The sequence below is a fragment of the Oncorhynchus mykiss genome, chromosome 3, assembly GCF_057628025.1.
Source record: "Oncorhynchus mykiss isolate SJ-2025 chromosome 3, ASM5762802v1, whole genome shotgun sequence".
Lineage (NCBI taxonomy): Eukaryota > Metazoa > Chordata > Actinopteri > Salmoniformes > Salmonidae > Oncorhynchus > Oncorhynchus mykiss.
Window position 1 is genome coordinate 1,986,166 of NC_143024.1, and position 6,169 is coordinate 1,992,334.

The following is a 6,169-nucleotide window of genomic DNA, read 5'->3' on the forward strand; positions in this document are numbered from 1 at the left end:
TCTGTAATACTGGCCTCGGTAATACTGGCCTCAGAACAGCGTGGACCATAACATTCCATTTGTTTGTTGTTTCCCATGAGATTCAGGAGAGTTTTGTGTAACTGTGCATCACAACCTGACTGATAATGTTTTAAAAAAACAACCTCAACTTGTTCAACTTGTTCAAACTTGTTTAATAAAATGTATTTTTTAAAACCGTACATGCTTATGGCTGAGTTGATCCGCTTTCAATCAGTGATGCTTCAACACAGGCCTTAGAAGGAACTGAAATCCCATGTTCATTTAGAAGGGAGAGATGTGATTGTATACAAATTGACAGCAAGAAGCCCACACAGATCATGTTTGACTAAAATATATTTTCAGTCTACAAATGATTTGTAATTATGTTCCCCCCCGACCATCCAGCGGCTGAATCTATTTGATGATCCGTCCTCTAGACCGTGTCCCAAATGCCTACATTTAGGAAGTAGACCTAGTCTTGTTTAATCTGTGCTTGACGAAAGGTTAAAGTGCCCCCATAATTCCATCCTCCCACTCTGCTGTCTCAGCCTCTATCTGGTCTCTGGCTGGTCTCTGGTGATCACGGTGATTTTCATTGTGGTTTATGATGTGTGTCAATGCAGGTATAACTAGGGACCACTCACGCCACATTCCAGGAATGTAATTCCAGTGTTTCTAGAAGAGGCCTTCTGGTCATACATCCAGTCGTTTCATTTCCTCCAGCAGCATCCGTTTGCCCCACGCAGGACCTCTGAGTTATTATTATCTGGGAAGAAGTGTCATTGGATTTGCGGTAAGGCTCTGGGAAAAACACTTTCTCTCATCTAAACAAGGACAGCATATTTATCTGCTTGTAAAATGGTTGGTGGGGTGCGATAATGTGCTGGTCTTTTTTTATACTATGATTTATTAAAACATGAACTGGCACAGTGGAGAGGTTTAAAGATCTTTTTAAAAACAGTTATGCTATTTGATCCATTATAAGAGTCCTGACTTGGGGAGTATGAACCCGTTTTAAATGTCAGTATGATATGTAGATGAACATGTTTGTACACAGGGCCGTCAGAAGGTATTTCACCCCCTTGACTTTTTACCTGACTTGGGGAGTATGAACCCGTTTTAAATGTCAGTATGATATGTAGATGAACATGTTTGTACACAGGGCCGTCAGAAGGTATTTCACCCCCCTTGACTTTTTACCTGACTTGGGGAGTATGAACCCGTTTTAAATGTCAGTATGATATGTAGATGAACATGTTTGTACACAGGGCCGTCAGAAGGTATTTCACACCCCTTGGCTTTTTACCTGACTTGGGGAGTATGAACCCGTTTTAATGTCAGTATGATATGTAGATGAACATGTTTGTACACAGGGCCGTCAGAAGGTATTTCACCTCTTGGCTTTTTACAGGTTGGTTTGGTTACAGACAGAATTTTAAATTTAGTTTTGTTTGTCAATCGAATATGTATATTTTTTACAAATAGTAAACATTTTCTTCCACTTTGACATTTAGAGTATTTTGTGTAGATAGTTGATAAACAACGACAATTAAATGAATTTTAATCCCACTTTGTAACTCGACAAAATGTGGACAAAGTCAAAGGGTGTGAATACTTTCTGACAACCAGAGATATTAGAGAAAGGAGGAGATAGGAATCCCACCACCAGAGATATTAGAGAAAGAAGGAGATAGGAATCCCACAACCAGAGATATTAGAGAAAGGAGGAGATATGAATCCCATTGGTCAATAAATGGCGGAAGGCATATCTCAGTCACACGGTTGCTGAGATAATCGCCAAGCAATCCCTTTTCAAAGTCAGGGTTTGATGCCACGTTCTAAAAATGTCCAACTTGATATCTGGTTGTAGATATGCACGTGCCACGTTCAACCAGATAGCAAGTCGAACATTTCCTGCGTTCCGACAAGCACGTGAACGCAGCAATCAGGCCTGGAATTTAGTGGCAATTTCTGAAGGATATTTTTGTCATATGAAACCGCTTACATTTCTGATGCGCTTTTGAAAAACAGTGTATTCCCACGAATTGCCATTTTGGGACATTTGTGCATATAGCCTTCTGCCTTGTTGGCGTTGCTGTGTTTTTATAATGTGAAGAAATAACCTAATAGTTGATCAACATTTTGAGCTAAACGTTCTGATTATTTTGCATCAGCCTCATTGCTGTTTAAAAGTTGTTTTAATGTACAGTGGCTGTATTGTGATCTGACGCTTCCAAAACAGCACCAGAGTCTGTTTTGAGAAAATGTATTTCTCGCAGAGAAGGACAAGATGACCAATAAGAATAGGTGAACTTTTGTACTACAGTATGTCCACATAGGCTAGTGCTTTTGCTGCTCCTCAGGCCTACTGATCTGGTTGGCTGACGGAAAGGAAATATGGAAATGATTTGAACATCCTCAATATGCACCTTGGAATTGGATAAGAATGACGGGCAGCGTTGCTTCCCCGATGTCTGTCTTCACTTGTAACCCACTGAGATGAGTCTGTCTTCACTTGTAGCCCACTGAGATGAGTATGTCTTCACTTGTAGCCCACTGAGATGAGTCTGTCTTCACTTGTAGCCCACTGAGATGAGTCTGTCTTCACTTGTAGCCTACTTCGATGAGTCTGTCTTCACTTGTAGCCCACTGAGATGAGTCTGTCTTCACTTGTAGCCCACTGAGATGAGTCTGTCTTCACTTGTAGCCCACTGAGATGAGTCTGTCTTCACTTGTAGCCTACTTCGATGAGTCTGTCTTCACTTGTAGCCCACTGAGATGAGTCTGTCTTCACTTGTAGCCCACTGAGATGAGTCTGTCTTCACTTGTAGCCCACTGAGATGAGTATGTCTTCACTTGTAGCCCACTGAGATGAGTCTGTCTTCACTTGTAGCCCACTGAGATGAGTATGTCTTCACTTGTAGCCCACTGAGATGAGTATGTCTTCACTTGTAGCCCACTGAGATGAGTCTGTCTTCACTTGTAGCCTACTGAAATGAGTCTGTCTTCACTTGTAGCCTACTGAGATGAGTCTGTCTTCACTTGTAGCCCACTGAGATGAGTCTGTCTTCACTTGTTGCCTACTTCGGTGCTGAGATGCCTGTGAGAAGGACCTGATCACATGACAGGCATGGACTAATAAGAATTGAGAACTGACAGAGCCATGTGAGTGACAGGTACTTCGTAGCACGGCGATTGGCAGCTGGGAGAAGGGAATTATAACTATTATATTCCTCCCAAAAGGCACAACGGACACTTTAGCTGCAAGGCATGGATTTCTTTAGGGAGCATTATAATGCTGCTGGGACATTCTAGGGCTGGCAGCAATAGTGGACAAATCTGCCTGTTTTCATAGATAGTATCCAACACAATGTGACTAAAGATAAACCATATTACAAAGAATATCTCAAAGTCTTCGGGGGAAAAAATGTAATGTTGTACTTCTTGATGATATTCAATGCTAATGTTGGGCTTTTGAGCTAGAACCCAATCGACTCCCACTGGATGCGTTCCAGCAGATCACTGTTGTCACTTGCTCCTACATGTCAAATGTGTGAAATTGACAAAAAAAACACATGTGATTTAAAGTGAAGTTTTGACTGCGAGTTTCTGCAGTTGCTCTTAACCAACTTCATCCTGCAGCCACCGCCTGCATTGTGGGAGGATCTGTCATCAACCAATCATTAAACTGTTTTTGTATGACCCATGTGAATGCGACCAAGGACATTTATTTTTACCTTTTATTTAACTAGGCAAGTCAGTTAAGAACAAATTCTTATTTTCAATGACAGCCTAGGAACAGTGGGTTCAGGGGGCAGAACAACATATTTTTACCTTGTCAGCTCAGGGATTCGATCCGGCAACCTTTCGGGTCCTGTTCCAATGCTCTAACCACTCCGTACTGCCCCGTCACGTGACTGAAACAGGAACCCCTTACTAAAATGTACCATGGTACTTTCACTGATACCATGGTATAGATGTGGATCATGGAAATAGCCTTGAAACATGATGGTACTCCCATGGTGTGGTCTAGAAGAAAAATGAATGCACGCCTATTAAGACGAGGTGCTGGCTAGAGGAGTAGAAACTTGAAAATAAAAGAGAGCCGCACACTCTAGGAGCTCAGATGCAAAAATTGAATTACTCCCATGGTGTGGGTCATGGAAATGTACTGTGGTTTTGAGCTGCATTATACAGTCTACCATAGTAATGCACAATTATTATAAATGGTACTAACAATGTATCATATGGTACCATCTTTAGTAATGGTGCGTTACTGTAGTACAATGGCAGTATAAAGCATTACATGAATTAACTCCTCGAGGTCAGAAGAGGTTGGTTGGCATTATAGTGATCCGTTGTGGAAAACGTCCCCAGTTGTCACACTTGATTCAAGTAAAGATCCTTAATAGAAAATTACTCAAGTAAAAAGTAAAGTCACCCAGTAATGCTACTTGAATAAACATCTAAAAGTATTTGGTTTTAAATATACTCAAATATCAAAAGTAAAAATATAAATAATTTCAAATTCCTTATATTAAGCAGAGTAGACGGCAAAATGTTATTGTTTTTAACATTTGCGTATAGCCAGGGGCACACTGCATTTGTGTTCAGTGAGTCTGCTAGATCAGAGGCAGCAGGGATGACCAGGTGTTCTCCTGATACCTGTGTGAATTGGACCGTTTTCCTAACCAGGGAAAATGTATGGAGTAAAAAGTACATGATTTTCTTTAGGAATGTAGGTAAGTAAAAGTTTTCAAAAATGTATTGACTAGTATAGGCAAGTTTCTGATGAAGTCAGAGGCAGGCTGCTATTGTTGATCCTATTTTGTCTGTAACATCAAATAAAACGTGACCATACTTATGTATTGATATGACCGTTTTTCTTCTTCTTATGTTTGGGTTCCCTATGTTGCCAATCTGAAATGTGAGAGATATGGTAGCCTAATCTTTGGCATATTTTAATCATTTACACTATTTATCGTCCAGGGGTGTAGCGCTTGTTTCGGGCCGCAGATGGAGCCGGTCGCTGTAGCGGTCTCTTCCCGTTCTCTCTCTCTCTCCACAGCGGTTCTCTCACTAGCCTGCCGAGGCGTTAGCTCCAGTCAAGCTAGCCTGGGGGGTGTCATGGCAACAGGACCAACGAGCGGCCCGTTCACACAGAGTGGAAACAGGAACACATAACTTCCTGTTCTTAGGGAAAGGTTGACAATTATACGATGAAAATGTATATATGAGATAAGATGAGGATGTATACCTTTTTACAAATAGTTTTTAGTATATTGGCTATTTAGAATTGTAAGTGAGTATCCAAGTCAGCTGAATAAGAGAGAGACAACTGAAAACTGTATTGAAGAGAGAAGCCCCTGATAAATGATTTTAAATCTTCAATGTTTCAGACTCCATTCATTCTTCTCGCCATACCCTGTCCAGGTCTGAAGGTTTAATAGGGTACACTACTAGACCATGTTGTGGTTTTTCACTGAGTTAACAGGGTTTAAGTGGGTACTACGCTTTGCCATTGCAGAACTAGTAGTCACTGTTGCATTATGTGAGTACCATAAATTACTAGGTTTTTTGGTCACTTTAACCAAAAATGGTGGGACACAGACCACCATAATACATTGCATACAACTACCATGCTTTCATGTTTCACCACATGCTGCTAGTACAAAACCATGGTGTTTTTTTCATCGCAGTACCATGGTACATTTTCGTAAGGGACCAACTTTGCCACGATTCATGTACAGTGAAGTAATACAAATACATGTGATTTTAGAGGCTCTCTCAATGATTGATTGTATAATGTACCCAAAATATGTCAGCTTGTGAGTGTGTGATATGGGGGTTGGAGCTATGTTTTACTTCTAAACAATGGCAACAGCGCCATGTTGATCTGAGCCTTGCTGTCGAAAAACCATATTAGTGTCCGACTTTCATCAGTTGCAGAAACACCTCCCCTGAATTCACCTTCCTCAACTTTCGTTTTCACTCGGTTGTTTTCGTTTTCAATCGGTTGTTTTCGCCATTACGTCGATGCACGGCGCGGCCCATCGACGACGCATGGACAACGTACACAATGGGCGTTTCACGTCTCCTGAAAAGTATCTCTGAGAAAACTACAATCAGTTCTCAAACTACAAACTGGTCCTTGTGGGTCCTTCTATAA